Genomic DNA, 21032 nt, shown 5'->3' with positions numbered 1-21032 from the left:
AAAGAATGCACTCAAAAGAATGCTTTATGTAACTGTAATCCCCCTGTACATCACCTTTACATAAAAATTAATCCATTAATTACATAAATAAAAAGAAAAGGTTATTAATCAGAGAATGGTGGGCATTTATTCCAGAATAATAATTATGAAAGGATTTGGAAGTAAGAGGAGGAAGAAATTTGGTATAATAGAAAGGATGATGGCAGATCACTGTGCCCAATGAGTAGATTTAGGTTCTTCTTCCTTGAAGGGAAACATGGAGTACTTACTTCTATTTGTAAAATAAGAACTTTTACAAGGTTTATTACACAAGGTTTCCTACAGAAGCTTTTTATAAGCACTGCATGGCCTTGGGGAGCTACTGGAGTGAAGCTTTATAGTGGAATTAAATTCCATTTATTGTGTGCATGTGTGTACTTTAAGGTGTCTTTAGGCAGGAGGCCAAGATGTTGGCAGTAATGCACGGCTCTAAAAACATCCCTAGGATCATCTCCATCGCATGCATCACCCAGGGCACTAATGACATGAAAATTCTCTTCAACATTGATTTTGTTCTTTTAGCAAGGCTCAGCGAGAACCAGCTAGTCCTTTGCCAGATGATCAGAACCCATTTGGAGCTAGAGTATTACTGGAGGCATGCAGTGGAGACGCTGCTTCATGATCAGATTCGCCAGGAGCTTTTCTTCTTCTGTGTAGCCTCTAGCGTTAACACCTCTAATGATTGAGTTGGAAATGTGAATCCAGGAAGAAGAAGGGAACCTCTCCTGGGGAGGTAATTGTGTGAAGCAGTTAATTTCCCAAAGCAAACTGTCCAGAAAACTCAGCTTTGATTTATTTATTTATTTTTCTGAATGGTACTAGGACCAAAATGCTTTAAAAAAAATCATGTATGTAGGTTGACCATTCACTTTTAACTTCATAGGCTTTCAAATTATGGTAATTATTTGCTCAGCAGACAAAGACTATTCTGCATGAGCAATATTGTTAACATGTACTGACAGTTTTGTCCATTCAGTGTCAGAATTTATGATCACAAAGTTCACAAACGACATCCATTTCATCAACTGCCTGTGGTTTCCATGGAAGTGAGCACCACAAGTTCTTTATTCCATTCTTTTCTTCTTTTTTTTTGTTGCTTGTTTCTAAGTCAAAATTTCTCTGTCTGCTAATATCTCTACCATTCTCTACCATTCCACACACTGTACACAATTATGTATGAGTCAAGAGAAGCAGAAAAATGGGTAAAAAGCCTATATACAGGTTTTTTAAAAAAATGACCCAAAGACTCACTGTAATGAGCAAATGCAGATCCAGAGATGCTGCGGCCTGCAACACATGCCAACCCATTGCCAAGGTGCCACGGTCTAGATCACAGCCTCAAAGGGAGCGCCATCTGCTTTTGGGAGAATGGTGCGGAGCGCTGTGGGTCTCCTGGGCAGAGACCACGTCGAGCACTTTGCCGGGTTGGTGATGACACACAGGGCCGGGTGTGGTGCCCCTAGCCCTTCTTATCTCTCCATAGATGCATCCTCTGTGAGACAGTTGCTTCATTTGTCGGCCTGGTGTGTCTAATGAGCTCCCAGATGGTAGCGAAGACAAGTCACCTCTCAGCCCGTGTCTTATGGTTGTTCTGGGCAGATGGTGGCTATCGTTTCTTGTTCAAAGAAGATGGCACATCCTCCATCATAGCATTTGTAACAAAAATGGAGTCGTTCAGGGCAGGCTGCTGCTCTCTACAAACAGAATCACCCAGAACAAGGCACAGCCAGAGAGCCGTGCCTTCTGAATGCGCAGCACTTCATTAAATGTAGGTGACTTTGTAAAAATGTGTTGCTCACGGAACGTACTGAGTACGAATCCATAACTCAGGAATATGAGCTTTATTTTATTTAATAAATCCTTACATGTCACCAATCTTGTTCCAGATACAGTTCTGAGTTAATTTAATCTATGTCTAATCCTCCTCACTTCCCAAGTTAATGGATAAGAAAAATGAGGCGAAGGAAAGAGCAGCTTTTCCCCTTAAGAAAACTAGCTAACTCTCATGGAGTTGGGTCTAAACTCTGAGTACAGTAGTTTCACTGTATCAATGCTTGGCCTAAGGCCCTCAGTTGATCGCTGAAGCCATGGATGACACTGAACTCTAGAGATACAATGATTTTTTTATATACCTACATGCATACTGATAATAAGGCTCATTTACAAGTTAGGCAGAGTAAAAGATTAATAATAATAGTAATGAAGTAGAACAATCGTAACAACATATTATGACAAAAAAATGTGTCATTGCTCTCAAACATCTCAGTATACTGTGGACCTTAGTAACTGAAGCATATATTATTTTCCAAATCAAGTCATAAATTTTCACATAAAGGAAGTACTGTATAGCTTCTGGGTAATTTATGTCCCCAGTAGATTGGAGGGGAACAGCACAAGACTTCGTTGTACTTTTAGGAGTGTACAATCTAAATATTTTTAATGTATTGTTAGGATAAAGATGATGTACAGAGGGGTTGCACTGACGTAAGTCCAGTAAAGAGCATATTTCTTTTTGGACAATGTCACCCCTGTCGATTTTTCCCTCCCATCTCTACCCACACGTTTTATAACTCATTTTTCAACCTGATGTCTAGTGAGTACCACTGCTGCATTTGTTCACTCTGTGTCCCTCCATTTCTGTGCTGCCCCTCACCCCACCCACCAATGACATATACATGAACCAAAAAGGACAAAAAGGAAATAAAATGAAAACAGCAACAGAAAAAAATCCTTGTTTTCATTTTCTGGAGTGCAGTTCGATAATGTTTTGGATGATGAGAGGCACAGCGGCATCGCATCTTTGTGTTCCTTTCCTGAGTATCCTCCTTTGGTTGCAATCTAAAATTCATGAATTGTTTATTTCTGCAATTTCCCCTGCAATATGTTTGGACTGTGGTCTCTGGTAAGTAACTGATAGCATGAAATGCAAAACTATAATGTAGAGGAGACCAGTTCCTGCACGGATCTATGCCTTCATCTGGTGTTCACCAGTCTGCATACAATTCATTTTGGAGAAACTTCTTGACTCTATTCATGTAACCTCTTTACCTCCCTAGTTTCTGCCTCTAGCTCCTTCATTGTACACAATCTAGTAAGATTAAGACTCATAACATCTAATTCATGCACGTCTAAAGCTTCATCAGCCCAATGAACTTGGGAGGTCTTTTTCTCAAATTGAGGATTCATAAAGATTGATCATTGATTTCATACTTTCTAAGCTGCACCTGGAAGGCAGAATCAGCACTGTGTGCCAAGCTGTGCCAGAGTCATTGCTTTATCCTAAGTTTTATTGCTGTAGTACATAGCAAAACGAAAGGGTCTGTGATCACCTGCCCCTCATCTCACCGTCTTTGCAATAAAAGAGGCATCTTACTTTAAGATGATTTTGTATGTGATGGTTCCAGAAGGAGTTAACCTATCCATTCTGATTCATTGAGTGAACTATGGTGATAATTAACTTAAAATGCTATACTCATACGTCCTGTGTTAATAAGACCACACAGTTCTTTGCTGTACAGTGGCCAGAATCAGAACTGAGGCTGACAGGAACAGAATGAAGGCACAAGAGGCAGCCAATACAATGCTGTATTGAACAATGAATTTGTGCTGGCATATTGATCATTGATAATAAGTCCATTTAGGGAAGAGGCTACATCATATTAATCTTTATATGGTCAGCACTTATAGCTTTTGGAGTTTAGTGAACTTTAAAAACAAATGAATGTGACAGATGTATATACTGCTTATTAGAGATATTTGGGTGGGGTCTAACTCTCTTATAAATAATGGAGGAAAATAAAGACCAATGGTGAAAAGAGACTTGTCTAACTTCCTCCTGGCACTTGGAATCAAAGGCAGGAAGGACTTATCAGTATGACCTCAAGGCCACAAATCATCATGTCCTTATGCTTCTTAGAGTGAAATTGTCTTAATGGAGATTGAGTTTAAATTTTAACAACCCAAGACTATCAAAGAGGTATTGGCCTTTGCGCAAAAAGTCAAGTTATAAAATTATAAAGGATTATAAAACGGATCCGTCATTATCCATAAGTAGTACCTTATATATTCTTCCACTACAAGATGTACCCGTGAGGTCCAGGCTACAGTAGAACATTTCCCAGTGATCAAGTAAGTATAGGCTTCCGTGTATTCCTATTAACTATATTCTGTTTTTTTTTTTTTACTCCTTGAAAGAACTTGTATTTAAATTAAGTAGGGGTGGGATCACTCACACTGTACTTTAAAGAAAGTAAAAGTGCTAAGTTAAAAGAATGTTTCAGAGGGTAGACCCACACACCCTAATGATTAAAAGTAAAATCTCATTCTCTGAAACAGTTTGAAAGTTTTTAGTTGAATTAAATAATTCCTGTAGTTGGGTGCCGAGTTGAGATGGAGTTTCATAAGGCCCTGTAAGGGTTTGCATTCCAGCACAACGTCTCTAAGAAAGGCCAAAATAATAGTCCAGAATGTCAACAGACATCTACGTTTCATTTGTTCAAGACAAATATGGCTGGCAGACCCTTGGCATCTGTGACTAACATCCTTGTAGTTTTGATTCCATGTCACTTCAGCTCAGGCTTCTGCTCTGTGGCCCAAAATAAAATCTGTGCTTGCACCAAATGGGAGAAGGGACAGGAAAAGTGAAAGGAACACCACTTATATTGAAGACCCATAGATCACACTCAGAACTTACTATTCACAGCACAATTCACATGGTCAGACCTAGCTCTGAGGGATTGTGGGAAATGTAGTTTCCATCTGGGCAAACACGTTTTCAGCCATCTCCTACTAGCAAAGGAAGAAGGAGGAAAGGCTGTTGGAGAAGTCTGCCTCCGTGACATTTTGGTTATGACTATGATAAATACAGATTTCTGGACAAAGGGACGCAGCCTCGAGAATTAATACATTCCAACAATCTAGTTGGTTGTGAAAGCAGAGTACTGAGTATAAATAAAGGAAAACTAGAGTTGATAAAACATGTAAATATATAAATAGTTGATATAGACAAGTATAGGTTCCTGAGAGAACAAATATAATCTGTACTGAGAAACAAAGGCTTTACCAGCCAGATCTTCATTCTATATCTAATTCTAGCCATGTGAGCTATTAAAATGTGTGTGTGTGTGTGTGTGTGTGTGTGTGTGTGTATTCAAGGACTATTTTTTATTATCTGAAATTATCATTATAATATTACCTCATCTTGCAAGGGTAAAATAAGCTCATATACTTACAGCATTTATCCCAGTGCTTGCCACCTAGTAAATTCTCAATACAGAGGAGCAGCTATTACTCTTTATTACTGTTATTATTAGAGAAAATTGTAAGATTGTGTGAGACTAGAACTTTCAGTGAAGTGGAGTCTTGGTAAATACTGGCTGCATTCATGACTATAGAATAAGGTGTATATTGAATACAACTCAAAGAAGAAAATAAACTGGGAAGTGCTCACATACAAAATAGCTCATATACAAAATATGTTTAACTGCCTCTTAGGTGCCAGGAACCTAGGATTCAAAGATAAATAAAATTACTGTGAACTCTGTATAGGGGAGCGATTAATTTAAAAATAATAAAAATCACATGTACAGTTCCAGGTACTCTCAATCAAGGAAAGGAGAAACTCTTCTCTGAGTATCTATCATATGTATAGGGGCATTTCATCTACTTAGCAGAGAAAAGGCCATTTCTGGAGAAGGCATGCTTTGGATTGATGCATGATTAAAAATTAATTACATAAAAGAAAACAGAGAAAAGAGGGTTCCATGAAGAAGTAGCCATGTAGGACACCGTCCTCAAACTGATGAAAATGTGAAATATAAATACTTAGAAGTAATGAATATTTAAGCATATGAAATTATAGACAGAAAACAAGTGAGTTAAAAAAGAAATTTAATTTATTTACTACACATGGACTTGAGGCAAGAAGAAGTAAAGATAAGCCTCTGGACAAGACTTTTCCTAGGTTCAAATCCGGGTACTACTACTTGGTACTTGTTTTCTGGGAAATAACCTATACTCGCTGTTTCAATTGTTTCATTTCTGTTTTGGAAAGGCAATAGGACAGTTGTCCACAGCATTGGACCTTTTGAGATTTAAATGAGTTATTCCACATGGGCCTATACTCCAAACCATCTGGCACCTACTATGCATTCAAAACATGATATCCAGCCAGGTGCTAGGGCTCACGCCTGTAATCCTAGCTCCTCAACAGGCTGAGATCTGGAGGGTCGCAGTTTGAAGCTAGCCAGGGCAGGGAAATCCATTAGATTTTAATTCCAAAATATCAAGCAAAAAAGCAGGGCTAGAGGCACAGTGTTCAAGTGCTAAGTGCCTGCAGAGTAAATCTAAGGTCCAGAGTCTAAAGTCCACTATGTCAAAAAAATAAAAATAAAAAGTTGACTTTGGTTCATTTGCAAACGGCATCTGCCATCCCCTCGTGTATTTCAAAAGGAAATTTCCTGTAAGAAAATCCATTTAAAAGATTTCCTATAATTATAGCACTCTGCCACCTTCTTCCTTTGATTGCTCCGTCCAGCTGAGTAAAAGGAGTAATTTAACCAAACAACATTGTTATTAAAAATTTCCCACCTAAGTTAGAACTTTGTTTTTTCCTCATTGGAGGCGTTGAACTTCAGCCTGGCTCTGCATGCCTTCCTTGGTAATTGTGTAAGCCTTATTGCTTCTCTGCCTATAAAATCCCTCAAGAATGTTATTCTAGCAACTTGATTCAGGTGTTCCTTCCTCCAGCTGAACACACACACACACACACACACACACACACACACACACACACACACACTCCCATTGCTCTTCATTCTCCCTGGCAAGTTTTCTAAGGTGTGTACCAAGTTCTCAAAGAGCTGAATATCATCTTGCCTTCAGTAAAACAGGAGCCAGCTGGCACCACTTATCTCTTCAAATTACAAGAAAATGTGAGAAACAACAGGGTGTCTGCGTGGGGTTGGGCCGAGCCCTAAAGGGCAGCTAGGTGTGAAAGAGTACACCGTGGCGAAGAGCCTGAGAATTAGGTGTAATCTTGGAAGGTTTGGACTTGACAAAACTTATTCCAATGTGGCTTTATGATCCGATTTTCCGATTCGTCTCCCTACTCTGTCTAGCTGCATTTCAAAACTTAGAATTCTCCACAAGAGTGATAATGATGAGAAGAAATATCTTTCCTTACTTTTTTTTTTAAACTAGAACAAATACACCATATTCTGATGGCTCCCTGAAATTTTGGTAGCTATTGAACATTTAAGTTTTCTAATTGCATGTTATTTTTAAAGTTGCATCACATTCTCTCCTGATGTAGGCAGTTTAATAGTGCATTGCCTTACAAAGAAACAAACCCTTTCTCATAAGCATTCTGATTCCCATATGAGTTTAATATCTCAGTAAAAACTCATAAAGGATTTTTATACCAGCGAAAATGTTATAATCTATTTGAAATCACATACAGAAAGATTAGCCAAGATGAATGTATGCCTGGTATTTTTAGAAAGTAGAAATAAGTAGAAATCTCTTAGCACTTCTTTTTGGGAATGCTTTCGTGAAAGAAGAAATTACATAAGAAAACTCATAAATGTTAAATCTGGATTATTAGAAAGAACACATAAAGGTTCATCCTAGAATAGATTTTTCTCCCCTAGTCTTGTTATTAGATTTAAGAAAATACAGGAACACAAGGATAGGATAATATATTTAAAAATATACATAGTATAGAATGGAAGAAAACTCGCTGAACTGTGTGGTACTGTGAGAAAGATTTGTACATTTCGATAAATAAAAAAAGATTTAGAAATGATTACTTTTGCCTTGTACCAAAAAAACCCCAGATATTATGTATTTCAGAAACTAAGGTAGGAATTAGCATAATTTTCAGAAAAAGAAAGCACTAAGATGTACTCTGAGTTCTCTAAGAAGCTGAAAACATAAAAATGTGTATGGATCTTAGTTTTGATTAAGGACAAATCTTATCCTTACAGATAAGTTACATTAATTTGGATAACAAGATACATCCTAGAACTAATCAGGAAGTGGTTTGTGGTCCCCAGTAAAAGCATACATTGGGATCACAGTCACATTGCTGTGTAGAATGCAAATTTTAGGCAACATTGTTAAAATATGCTTATCTATCTATCTATCTATCTATCTATTTATCTATCTATATTTCAGGATACATTTTAGGCCAAAACACACACAAGGAAAATGTAGGTACAATCTTCAGGCCTTCGTTTCTAATCCCATATGCCATTTTTTAGCATGCAAGATTTTACTCTGGTCTATAGCTGGAAAGCAGGTTTCAAAATACTGGTTTCAGGACGCTTTAGTGTCCTTACCATTCTTTGAAAGTCACACAGAGCTTTTTGCATTGCATATAATATTAATATTAACATTTAAATGTACTGAACTAGAAAGGAAACCTGATTTTTTAAAGGTACTTAAAACCCATAGACAAGTGCATATTTACCAGCTGGCGATTGACAATATCTTCACCCCTAGCAGCCTTCAGAAAACCCCACTGCGTGCTCCTGAGTGGATGAGGGTGAAAGGCTGATCTGTATCTAGTAGTGCAAGGAAAATAGTTTTGGTCTCAGGTCCTCAACTCTCAGGGCTTCCTCAGAACACCTTTGGGAGTTACCAGGTCCTGAAGTTGATTGGTGGAGGATTAAGATCAGTTAGAAATGTTTCAGTGAGAGAACTTGCAAATGATTCCAGGGAAAACGAAGTGTGAAATACCATTCCTCCGGGTCTAAATCCTGACTGGCTGGAAGTTAATATTTCTATTCGAGATCCCTGGGTAGTATCTTCGGGCGTATGATTTTATCCAAGGAAACAAAGGTCATCGGAACAGTCAAACATGGGGAAGGACTGAGCCTTGTTCGACACACACTGATCAGTTACTGCCATTCAATAGGAAGTAGAGGGAGGAGAAAGGCCTCAAGGATGTGATTCTGCCCGGGTCATGTTCACAATCAAAGCAGAGACATAGCATGTGGGCTGGAACGGAGTTCAGAACAGAATCTGCAGACAGCGCAGTGGAAGGAAAGGTTATTTCTGCCAAGCCATTTCAGGAGTACTGATGGATGAGGTGACATGTATAACCAGACATGCACAGGAGGTGCGTATGGCTGGGAGGGAGGTGCAAAGGACTGACTTCGAGCAGGGGGATGTGGAAAGCAGGACTTCCAGGAAGAGTCAGCCACCTGTGAGGAACCAGAGTGGTGAGACTGGGGTAGAGGAGGGTTCGTGGTGTAGTATGGAAGACCTGACTTCAGAAGCGCTCACTGGCTCACTGAGAAGACTAGACATTGACCCCAGATGGTCTTGAGCAGAGCAATGGTTTGTTCAGAATTGTATTTTAGGAAGTCATCTCAGGAGCTTTATGGAGGAAAAAAAAAAAGAAAGAAATGGGACTGAAATTAGATTGTGGGAGCACGTCAGAGCTCCTTGGAAGGGTCAGCTGTTTAGCTCACTATCGGTCTGCCTGGATTTCTCTCTTAGTTTAAGAAACTCAAATAAATGTCTAATTTTTATTCCTTATTTTTCCTTGTCTGTAGAATTTAAAGAAAACACCACCAAGATGAGGGAAAAATTTGGTGCTGTGAATATAATAAGGCCGGGCGCTGGTGGCTCATGCCTGTAATCCTAGCTACTCAGGAGGCTGAGATCTGAGGATCACGGTTCAAAGCCAGCCTGGGCAGGAAAGACCGTGAAACTCCTATCTCCAATAAACCACCAGAAAACCGGAAGTGGCGCTGTAGCTCAAGTGGTAAAGCACTTGCCTTGAGCTGAAGAGCTGAAGGACAGCGCCCAGGCCCAGAGTTCAGGCCCCAAGACCGAAAAAAAAAAAAAAAAAAAAAGAATATAATGAAATGAAAAGCAAAATAAAACAAGACAACACAAATGATCTACCTCTTTGCTTGCTATCTATATATCTATGTATCTATGTATCTGTCTATCTATCTATCTGTCTATCTCTCTTTATCTGTTATCATTAAAGATTCATAGAGTTATAGGAGAGAGGCCAAATTAGAACAGATCCTAGTGAGATTCAAGGGTGAAGATTCTCCATTTTCTTCTTGTGGCAATGTTGAATGGTGGTGAGATAGTGACATAATTTTAAATGCTTCAATTCCAGAGAATCTAGGGGACATCAGGGGATAGGTGATATGAAGGACACAATGAAAATGCAGAGAGATCAAGATTTATTTTCACACAATTTTTTGAAATAAAAATGGTGGGAAACGCTTTCCACAGTTACCTCACCTGATGCGAAGGTGCGGTGTGTGTGACTAGTGACTTGGAGTAGCCAAGAAGTTTTAAGAAACACCGTGAAATAATTCATTGATGGGAGAACTCACAAACCAAGAAAGGGAGGAAATGGTAGCTAAGCCGTTAACAAAAATATGTAATGTTTCATTCAAATCAAGTGCTTTCCTTGGAAGCTAGAGGGTGACTTGTTTCCTTCATCAAGAATAAGTGCAAATGCAGAGAAAAGATAAGAATTAAAGATGAGAATTAAAGCTGGAAAACATTTTTCTTTAACATTATACAATAGAAAATTATCAGTGCATTACAGTGATAATATAGAAGTAGGAAAGTCAAGACAGCCAAAGGGCCTCCTCTAGGAAAATTTTGGTTATAAGTTAGATTTGAAATAAGAAAGTTCTCAATTTTATTTTCTAGCCAACAGAAGTTTTTATTTAACTAGTACCCAATGATGTTCATTAAAAGAAATAGATTTCCGAAACTTTCTAAAAAAACCTTATCACAAATCTCTCCAGTTTAAATGCATGTGTAGGTTATTTTGTACACTAAAAAGAGAATGATTAAAACCTGGGATAAAATAAAAAAAATTTAAATATAACTAGTATAAGGTTACTTGCCTAAGATATCAGCGTAAGACCAACAGCTCTCCATAGCATGCTTATTTCATCAATTCTGAAAGACGTGGGAAACTCACAGCAAACACTTACTTGGAAAAAGGCAATTCCTAATCTTAACTAGAGAGAAAAGATAGGATTAAGTGGAGGGTGTGCAGGGTTAGCTTTCTGTACACACAGTTCTCAAGGACAAGGGAATAAGAGAGAGGAAGAGGGAAGGGTTCTCTTTGGAATTAGCTTGGGCTAGGGATGTAGCTCAGAAGGAGAGCATCTGCCTGGCCTGTTCCATTCCCAGCAATGCACACACATATACACACCCGCACAATACATCAGCTCACAGAACCACCTGCAAGATCAACATCATTAGAATCGGAGCCAGCTCCCTCAGCATCTTCAGACACTGGTCTTCTTTTGTTATACTCATATGTAAATTTGTGAAACGTGAAGTTCTTCGTAGGGACAACCCAGCAGAAAAGCTTTTCTGTTGTGGATCATCAGAGGGGATTACTCTGTCCTAGCAGATGAGGACTTAGACAAGCCTGTTATCAAATTAGAAGCTGGGCTTGGACTTAAAGCTGATCATCAGGTCCTGTTTTCCTTCTGTTCCCTTACTGAGGTGCGACTGAGGACCTGGACTGTCGTCCCCTTGGTGGGTGCTACCCAAGGGTGCTAGTGCCCTACTGCGGTGTGAACATGTTCTTGGGGAAGATGCAGAACCTCACGCTTCTCCCTCCCAGTCTGTAGCACACATACACAACCCTCTCTGCTGCAAGCCCTCCTCGGGGTTACAAAATGGGTGAGATCTTTCTGAGATCTAAATATAAAGGAACGCAATTTTAACATATTGTGTCATTAAGAAGTTTAGGAGCTTTTAGACACAATCTGGAGGTAGTGGAAAATTAGATGCAGTGTTGCATTAGACATGTTTTTAGTATTTTCTTCTTTTTGTAAAAGCTGTAATTTTCAGAGTTTAGAACCAATTTAATGTCCCTGGAGTTACAGCTTTTTTGTATCCATTGTCCATTAGGTGAATTACTAAGCCAAGAATGGAATCCATTTATAATGTATAAAATACTGTGAAATGTCTTAAAAACAGTCTTTGCAGGGGGAAAAAAAGCATTGGGAGTCCATTAAATTTGAAGACAGTGAGTTCTGAGGTTCTTCTTATAATCATATAATGGTTTTTCTGAGCTTTGATAATATGATGCATTAGATATTGGAAGATTTATTTAAAAGTTTGAATTCAGTGAAAAATTATATAGAATGAAGAAAAATGCATTATTTTTGACCTTTCAGACAGCTTTTAAAACTGAGTGTATTGTCTGAAAAACATTTTAACAATATTTATTATATTATAATAAAAATGAACAGATAGCCTCTAAAATGCTATAAAAGTATCTTATCAAAGATGAAGTCACTATTGGTAATATTTAATGGTCTTAGAAGATTTACTTTCTGTACTCTTAGTTTGAAGAAATTTTAGTCTGAAAATTAAGTTAGATTTCTCTAAAGAGGACTATTATAAGATGTATATTACATACATGTTTGTATGTGGGCTATGTATATAGTATGTTTAGATGAACAAGTAGCAAAAACAAATCTAATCATGGGATTTTGATCAATGATACTTTAATCAATAAATATTGAGAATTTTGAGTTCACATGTATTTATGTACACTATATAATTAAAATATAACTCACATTGTGCTAGGCTTTCATATAACCCAGTAAAATTTCAAAAACAGATTTCAAATTCTATTCAATAAACAAGCAAGTAAGAATTTAAAATTTTACTCAGATAAATTCACTCATTTTGAAAATCAGCTTTCCATAGCCCAAAAAAGAAAGAAATATGCCCTATTTAATGAAGATTGTAATGGAAATCATCACAAAAACCGTTTTTCTAATTCTCATCTGTAGAGTTCCTAATCAAATCATATTGCTCAGGTTCCCATAATTCCCTGCGGTGGTAGATATCTGCTCATTCCTGTTTAGTACTGCTTTGGTTAGAGTTTTTTTTCTTTTTCTTTTTCTAGTGGCAAATTAGAGAGCACCCAGTTACTCGTGGCTGAAGTACATACAAATTAATTTTCTCTGCTGTGCAACTGGGCGTGGTGGTAGAAAGCGAAGGGCTGATTGGATGTCATTGCGATGTGTGTGAATGTGCGCACAGCGTCTTCCGATCCTTCCCATTCGCATGCTCAACCTCTTAGCCAGCTGGCAGCTGGAGACCTTACTCAGGACAAGAAGCAGGAAAGGACAAGGTGTTAACCGCCTCCCCCCACCTTTCCTAAAGAGAGCAAACATCTCTCACAAGTCTCATCCCTTGTCAGAAAAAGAAGTTCTCTGATATGCTTGACCAGGAATGGAATGATAAATCATCTTTTTCCAAAGTTGTTGGAAGTAGGAAAGAAAGGAACAAATGAGAGGGAATTGGGTCCCCAAACAACAAAGCAACAGTTTCCAACCAAATGTCTTTTTCTTTTCTACTTCCCCCCCCCATGTTAGCTTACTTCCATATTGTGATTATTCTATTAGATTAAGCCATTAGATTAGATCAGGTTTGTACATGTTGAGGTACTACACAGGTACCTCTCTGGTTGCTCAGTACCGAAGAAATAAACAATAAAGATTCAATACCCAGTAGTGAACTTTGCATTATTTTTTTTTTAATTTCACACTTGAATCCAAGTGTGGGAGGGAGTAACAAAATTATTGAAGACAGTGAAATTCTGAACTACCACCCAGAATGGCACATATAGGCATTTGTAAATTGTTTATTCTGGTGAACTTAAAGGAAATAAGTTGATTAATACAAAAAATTCCTTTTATGTAAAAGATACAGTGATAATAGATGCTCGAGGAGACAGAACGTCAGCCGGAATTGGATGAGTAAGCTTTCAAAGGGACTAAGCTTGGTAGTAGTCGCTTTTAACTTTTCACTTTGAACACTGGGCTATCTGCCTCACATTACATGTGACTTGCTCTAGCAGTACTTGTTACCTATGATGCTGTCTCATTCTATCGGATTTTATTTCTTATTTAATACTGATATTATCCCCCATGACTTTACAGGTTTATCTCAAAACATTCAAATATTTTAATTTTTAAATTTTAAGATTAAGATTTTAATATCTTAAAATACAAAAACTAAGAGGCGTGTCCTTCCTTGGTTACCTGATTTGCTTCTGTATTGGAGCCGGGGTTTTCTGAGGTCTGTTGAATCTCAAGAGTCTCCAAAGAGAAATAAAACAAATAAATAACACAAAAAGCAACAGAGGTGTAGGCTGGTAGACTCTCGTGAGTCAGAGATCACATCCACCACCACACGTCCCTGCTAATTTGAAGAGCACTGGAAATTGCAATGAGAGGGCGAAGCATTCTTCTCTGAGAGAAGTCCCACACCGCGATCTCAGAGCCCCAAAGTCCCACTCAACCTTGCGAGTTTGCACAAGCCATGAAAGACATTTCCGACAGCAGGTATATTTCTGTGGAGCCTCTTGTGGTGTTTCTTACCCTACTAATCTTGTAACTAATCATGCACTATACATCCTACCCACTGCTACTTTATTTAGAATAGGAACCCAGGCGTCTCCTGCTAAAAGTATTGTCCAGATACAGACTCTTCACCGTCTCTCTGCTCGTAAACACTGGGTGTACGCTGGAAGCAGTTTACTAGCCATTTTGCCAGAATGGTGGGCCAGGGCATTCCTCTCTTGGATCAAGTGTTCTTAGCACACAAGAGATATACATCATAGCTTGTTGTCAAGATTTTCTTCCCAGAGTGAATACATACAGAAGTAACAGTACAATACAATACAGAGGCAACACAGGCTTATGGGATGGAGCCGAACAATGTTCCACTACAGGTCATACATAGGTTTTGACTAAAAAAAACAATCTTAGAATTGATTTCACGTTTAGGTCTTAATATCTCTTTAAATTGTATACATTGGGCAATATTCTGTTTGTAAATGAAAACTCACACAGGCGAATGGTTCTTAGATAGTAGACACTCATTATGCTCATGTCCATTCATAAGCAGAAGCTCAATTCAGAAATTCTTCTTCTCCTCATCAGTTGTCCTTAGAAACCTAAAAATCCGACTGTGGGAGAGAGAGGCCATCAGTCTTCTCCTGTGACATCACAAATTGGCCCCGACACATAGGAATTTACATTTATTACTAAAAATTCTATGGATTAGCCCTTTGTGATCGATTCAGTGGTTCTCCAGCTGGTCTCAATGGTGAGTAGTCAACATCTCTGGTCTGCTATTGGCTGGGATGCTGTGACATGAATTTCTCACCGTCCAATAGGCTGACTGAGGCTCATACAAAGTGTTGCTCACACGATTTATACCAGGAGACATCAGACCCCAAATCTGCAAATGTTTCAAACATTTTCTAAGTTTGGCCAAAAAGTAAAGGTCAATGTCAACTAGTCAATGTAGACTGTAGACGTGAATAAATAAACTGTGCTTTTTTTGATGATGGCAGTATAATATTAAATTTCGAGCCTATAGAGTTACAAGAGAGAGAGAAATAACCAATTTCATAATCTACTTCAAGGAGTTCAAACTTCCTGTCAATATTTGTTCTCTGCCAAATTCCAAGAAGGAAGGGAGGAAAGAGTTGGGATTTTTGTTTTTAACTGAGCAAGTTGTGCTGGGAATGGTTCCCATTGACCCCTGAGTAAGACACAGCTGTGTTGCCCTCAGCATTCTCCACCCTGAAGACCTAGTTCTGCCTTGACCATAGACCAGCCGTATCTGTACTGCGGACTTTGCTTACGATTCCTCTCTTGGCTCAAGGCATCCAACTTTATGCTTCCAGAGCCTCGGATAAAATCTAAGACACGTTGTCAACTTGCTCACTCTGGGGCATGGTCTACATGGAGTTGAGAGACAACAGCATGGAGCCATCACCCCCAACAATCCCAGGACTGCAAAAACAACATCCACAAAGCAAGCCAAAGCCTCCAGGATCCACCATCAAAGCAGCCGGAAGCTTTTCTCTTGCCCTTCAGATGACCTGGATTAGAATCAGCCTTCTGTCTTCAGTTATGCTCACTGTAATAGTCATAGGACCAGTACCAAGTCTCTGTGTGCCTCATAGGAACAATTTCTAAGTGTTCGGTGTGGCCCTCAAGCTTTGGGTTAGAAAGTGAGATTCAATTCAAAGGAAGGAGTAGGGATTTTCAGCTTCAAGGGACTCTATCTAAAGAACGCTTTCACAAGTTCTCTTTAATATTTTTTTCTGATCCCTGCTTATGTCTTTGATCTGCTGAAGGGTACGGAAGTCATGGAACAGATTCCGTTTGTAAATTCTGCATATGGTGTGTGTGTTGGCAGTGAATCTCTACTCGCTTTGTAAATTCTGCATCTTGAACATGGGAGGAGATATTGGTGTCTCTGTGAAAATAACTGGGACAGAAAAGATTCTGTCTTGATATGAAAAAAAAGAAGTAAGGAAGACAAGAAGGAAGGGAAGAAGGGAGGAACAAAGGGAAGACAAGGGAAGGAAGAAAAGAAGGCAGGAAGGAAATACACACTTTCCCAGTCTCCAGAGCCTGCTCATCTTGATTTTGCAGATGTTGACTTCAGATGCCACGGAGTAAACAAGGTGATCACACACATACACTTGATAGTCTGTCATCTACAGTGCTGAAATCTTTATTTTGTCTCCTAAGGCGAGATATATCCTGGCTTCTTTTAGTGTGGTACTAAAACTCCCAAGGACTACAAAAACAGACTGGAAAAGTTGTTCGTTTGGACAGCAAAGTCTCAACTTGCAGGATTCTAAAAGGAAGGGCTATTTAATAGGGCTTCCCAGCCATGCAGGCAGACCGAAGGAACAATTGCATGGAAACTCGTGTGAAGTTAAATCTGCAATCGGCTCTAGCATTTCCAACGGCAGGGATTCCTGTTGGGTAAATAATATGCATTCTATAAAAACATTCATAAATGTAAATTCACACAAGAGACTGAAATGGTTCCTTAGGGTTAAATGAAATACATATTAACAACACTTACGAATAGTAAATAGCATGCACTTTTAAAATGTGCTCAATGTGTATTTACGTAATAGCCTACAAGAGTTCCACTGTCAAGTAAATAATACTGTAGCTGCTCTTAAAAGTCTTTAATTACCTAAGTATTTTCAAAGTATATTGTAATGGATTTCTACTTTCTATTAGCGCTCCATTCCTTTCTGTTCCTTTTCTTCCCTGGTTTTCGATATACATATATATTATATTATTTTCATATTGGCATTAAAAGACCCTAGCTCTCTAGGTAGAGTGACCTTGAACAGTTTCATTTGTGTGAAAAGGAATTTTTTTTAAGTGAGATAGTAGTCTCAAGCTGCCATCAGACCCTGAAAGGGTCTCTTACAGATGAGAACAAGTAAACAAGAAAAACAGTAGCTGTGGGGTGCTGGGAGCTACCAGATGTGAACAGATGTGTGTTGATGGATGGAGCCAATATTTCAGCCCTCTCGGGTGCTCTAGTAAGACCTGGTATGCATGGGATCTAATTCCTGTTCTCACACGGTGCCACGCAAACTAGGATTCCCAGTTTCCACGACCAATTCATTTGGAGCCATTTTAAGCCAACAGAGGCTGGGTGTCAGAAAGATTTCTTCCATTTAATCTCTGCTTGAAACACATGTCTACCAAGAGTTGTGGCCCCTGTATCTTTGTCCCAAAGGCCTAGCATGGTTTCAGAATCTACCTGGGGCCCAGGTCACATTGTGTTTTCCCTTCAGTTGTGAAGGTGGTAACCGCACCCTACAATTGCTAATCTGTGTGAACCCTTCATTTTTCTCCTTTATTATTTTTACATAGTTGTACCAAGCCGTTTATCAATACAAAGCATCTTGATCAGTGTCACCCCTTCCAGAATTCTACTCTTTCCCTCCCACCCCTACCCTCACTTTTAATTTTGTAAGATCATAAACACATTTTCATCACCTTTACTTCTTCTAATGACTGGTAACCTGTTACCTGTTTTAACACGACCACTATTGAATTCACTGGTGGGTTGTTCACTTTGTTTCTTGAATGTTCTCTGAGTGATAATACTGGCTCGGGGAAATCTTTGTTTCTGGAAAAGTTGTTCTTGTTTCAAAGAGATTGATGGTTTTCTTTCTTATGCCTGCAAAAATGCCACCTGCGACTTTTTATTAATCCTATTTGCATGAACTTGATATTTGTACTGTTTTTTTCAAAAGGAAAATTAAGACTTTATATTTAGATAGAATAAAGGTAAAGTCTAGAAATCCAAGCCCAACCATTGAAAACACAGACAAGCTCTGGAACTGTCATCAGAGCAAATAATAGCTACTGTATGTGACCAATTCTAGTCACTTTCTGAACAAATTTTTGGTCATATCCAGAAATTTTCAGGGGCAAGACTTGCTTCCTCATTCTCTCACCATTCCCATACCATGCAGTTGTGATTGGAAATGACCTCAGCGTATAGTATGAAATAGATACAATAGAAAGATTGACAGGTATCAGCAACTCAGGCTTGTGCTTCTAGTTACTTGGGAGGCTGAAATAAGGAGGATTGTGATTAAAAGGCTCCCTTCTCATCTGAGAGATGGAGTCAGTGTCATATAACTGTTATCTTGGCAAAGACAGGAAGTATAAAGCAGGATGATAGTGGCTAAGCTGTGTAACTGGGCAGAAAGAAAGATTTTATGTATCTCAAAACTAACCAGCATTAATATATATATATATATATATATATGCATAGTTTAAGTGATAAAAAGCCTCTGTACCCCAGTATCACCTCCTCCAAAATAAAAGGTGAAAGATAGTAGGAGTAGTTTTGATAAAAAGGAAGTGCATGCTTGGCTATAGGCATTCCATTTTATTTATGTACTTTTTACGATTGACGCAGTATGAGCTGCACAGTGTAACTATGACTCTTCCCTTCTATAGCCCGATTTTCCACACCACAGTTCCCACCACCGAGATATGCCTCATTCATGCCCTGGACATGGTGGTTTCCTGGGCCTACTCTCATTCCATCTACAACAGTGGGGTGAGCAACTTCACTCATTCTCAGTCTATCTCTGACCTTCCTGTCCAAAGAAATGTATAGAATTTGGAAATCACTACAAGGAATTGTGTTTTTCAAGGTTTTATAGTTACATTTTAAATCTTGTTTTATTTACCATATTCAAATTTACTCAAGTAGTCTATATTTTGTTTCATGTTTATATCAAATGTCACCATGGCTAGGAAGAGAGAACTGGAAAAGCCTGGAGTGTTTAGCAGGATCTAGGCACTGTTCTGAGCGTTTTAATTTGTTCAGTTTCACCTCACCCTTACCCTGTCCTTTTTCTTCGTATGTGACTGATTGGAGCTTAGAACAAGGCTCCTAGCGGGAAGATGTTGCATCTGGGATAGGTAGGAGGTGGAGACAGATGGGCAGAGGCAGTAAAAACAGTTTCCCTAGTTCATTGCCTGGAGTTGAGAATTTCCCTAGCTGGGAAGGTGCCGGGCCACTGGAGGTGGGATGGCTCAGCAAAGCACTCGGGGTGTTCTTCATTCACTCATATTCACGGAGGACCCACTTGTCACTAGTCACTATCCTGAACATGGCGTAGACCGGGGGAAAGATGTACAGAGGTGGAAATCTGTGGGCCACTGGCTCCTGGCCTGATCCACTGTCTTCACTCCCTTTGTTTGTAAGCTCTCTGGCTACAGAGGTCCACTAAGTGTCCATTGATCTGATTCTGTAGTGTCTGATGGAGCGGAGTCTCAGCAGTCCCCAGGTACAGGTGCTCAGGAGAAACAGGCAGGTAGAATTGGGAGCCCAGAAGCAGGGGGGTTAGCCAGTGGCACCCTGGACATCCGTCACCCCTGAGAGGCTGCTCAGGGTGTGATGCCCTTTGAAGCTGCGGCCCACGCGGAGCTGCAAACCCAGGCCACGCCCTCCTGTCATTAGTAGAGAACCCCTGGAAATTTTTTTTTTTTGCAAGGGATGAGGTGTTAATTCCAATCATCCGGCCTGAATCTAGCTCAGGAAATTACTTTTACCTACCTAAATTACACTCAGAGTTCCTGTCTGAAATTAGTCCTGGAGTTATTTCCTGGAAAACATTACCTCTGGGTGCTGCTCGGCTCACAGCCCCTCAGGTGTGGTGTCTCTTTGTCCTACCCTTTCCCTGGGCGATTCACTCATCTGCCGCCTCAGATCAGTGCATTTAACTAGCCTGGAGTGATTGGACTACACACACTACTCTCTGTGCCACAAAAGAAGGCAAATACCTGTAATTGTGTGTTCCTAGAAGGCAGAAATCAAAAGCTCAGTACCATAACCTGCTTAAGACAACGAGGGCTAACTCGTGGCTTTTATTCCTGTTTATTTGTCACCACAAGGGAATACGATGCTCAAGAAATAGATCTCTCTCTATCTCTTATCCGCTCCCTCTCACATGCACACATGTGTATACACAAGCCAAAATTTCTCTGCTTTTTTTTTTCCTGAGTTGTTAGCTTTTCCTCTTCAAGTACTTCTTGCCATCTAATCTATTGTACGTTTAAATGGCTCTTAATCCTTCACTGAAGAACACAACACTATAGTTGAAGACATGTTCTCTTTTGTCATCTGCTTTTGTGAATAATATAGTATCCCGGCACTCAAAATAGTCTCGGACATGTACTGAATGCTCAGTACATATTTGTTGTAGAAATGAACATTAAATAACCACTTCAAACCCCACGCTTTGGGTGACAGCTTAGACATGTAGTTGGCAAGAGGATTGATATACTATTTATTCATTTAGGAACACGTGTTAGTGACTGTTACTTCGGGGGGAAATACTATATTTTAAAAAGATGGACCAAGTTAAGTACTGGTAGCCTGCACCAATAATTACAGCTGCTCAGGAGGTTGAGATCGAGAGGACTGTGATTTCTGCCCATACAGAAAAGTCTGTGGTACTCCATCTCTAAAATAACCAGCACAAAATCAGGTCTGTGGCAGATCACAGCAAGTCAGTAAGCTGAGTGGAGTGAGCTTGAGACTCCAGGTACTATCAAAAAAGTTTAAAAAGAGATGGAGACTAGTTCTCATAGATTCTAAATAAGGAAAAG

Source organism: Dipodomys ordii, unplaced genomic scaffold (genome assembly GCF_000151885.1).
Source record: "Dipodomys ordii isolate 6190 unplaced genomic scaffold, Dord_2.0 Scaffold40, whole genome shotgun sequence".
NCBI lineage: Eukaryota > Metazoa > Chordata > Mammalia > Rodentia > Heteromyidae > Dipodomys > Dipodomys ordii.
Note: the sequence above shows the minus strand (reverse complement) of the source record.